Source organism: Orycteropus afer, unplaced genomic scaffold, assembly GCF_000298275.1.
Source record: "Orycteropus afer afer isolate SDZICR_OR568_19922 unplaced genomic scaffold, OryAfe1.0 scaffold00268, whole genome shotgun sequence".
In the NCBI taxonomy this organism is placed as follows: domain Eukaryota; kingdom Metazoa; phylum Chordata; class Mammalia; order Tubulidentata; family Orycteropodidae; genus Orycteropus; species Orycteropus afer.
The window spans coordinates 1,806,885-1,808,409 of record NW_006921855.1 but is presented as its reverse complement, the minus strand read 5'-3'; positions in this window follow the sequence as shown (position 1 = coordinate 1,808,409).

Sequence of the window (1,525 nt, the reverse complement as noted above, 5' to 3'; positions counted from 1 at the left end):
ACTACTATTATTAACACTTTTGTCCTTTTTACTATTATTCTTTATTCTTCCCCTCCCAGATCCTAGTTTTCAGCTTTTTTATTTTCCCTGTTCCTGGTTGCAATTTTTTTTTTTTTCTTCTTCTTCTTCTTTTTTTTCTCATGGTTAACCCTGTTACTTGTTTTTCTTTTTGCATTTTTCCCATTTTTTTCTTCATTACTCTCTTTCTCTGCCTTGTTTCTCTTATTGCCCTATCCCCAGATATTGCAGGTTTTCTTGTTTTTTTCACTGACCTTCTTGTCTGTCCAGAGAGCACAGCCATTTTGATTGTTTAAAAGTGGCAGCCATTTTGGATATTTAAAGTGACTGAGGGTGAAGCCATTTTGAATGTTTACAAGCAGTGGCCATTTTGGATATTTAAAGTGACCAAGGGCGCAGCCATTTTGACTGTTTACAAGTAGCAACAATTTTGGATTTTAAAGTGATAGCATTCTCATTCAGATTCCAGGGACCTAAGAACAGGCAGTGAGGCAGGAAGCAGGGAGAGGACAAAAAAAAGGGACCTAAGAATAGGTAGTGAGGCAGGAAGCAGGGAGAGGACAAAAAAAGGCAAAGGGGACCGGAACAGATAGAGAAGTCAGCCGCAGGGACCCAGGTGAAGAGAGGGAACCGAGGCCATGCCCCACAAGGAGAAAGGCAGGAAGGCAAAGAGAGGATAGAAAAGACAAAGGGTATAGGAACAGATCGAGGAGTCAACCACAGGAAGGCAGGTGAGGAGAGGAAACCCAGGCCACCCCCACTAGCAGCGAGGTGGGAAGCAAGGAAAGGACAAAAAGACAAAGGGGACTGGAACAGATTGAGGACTTAGCCACAGGGATCCAGGTAAGGGTGGTTGGAGGGGTTTCCAACAGCTAAGGGAGACAAACTTGTCTGTTGGTTTCTCCTACTGTGGTGACATGTTGCTGTGAGTCTTGAGGCTATGCCACTGGTGTTTCAAACCCAGTGGGGTGCACCTGTTGCACTGGTATCAGCCCCACTTGCAGACTGAGACAGACTAGGAAGAAGGAGGAGGCCATCCACTTCTCAAAGACTTGGCCAAGGAAAACCTTATGAATAGCAGAGAAAGACTGTCTGATACATTACTGCGCAACTTTATGAATAGTCCAGAAATATCATCCAATACAGAGGAGGAAGATGAGTCACTTAGCTTAGAAAGCTCTCAAAGTAGGACTGGGAAAGAGCTGCATTATCAGAGTAAAATCAGCCTTGCTCATATGGATAATGTAAAGTTTTCAAGACCTCCATTTGCTGATGTGGCACCATTCAACTTGAGGAGAAACAGCAGCAAACATCCATTAATCATCAGAACATGGAATGTACAAAGTATGAATCTAGGAAAATTGGAAGTTGTCCAAAATGAAATGGAATTCTTAAAGTTTGATATCCTCAGCATTGTTGTTGTTGTTGTTATGTGCCGTCGAGTCAAACCCGACTCATAGTGACCCCTCCTTGGGTTTCCGAGGCAGTATCACTACGGAAGTAGGAT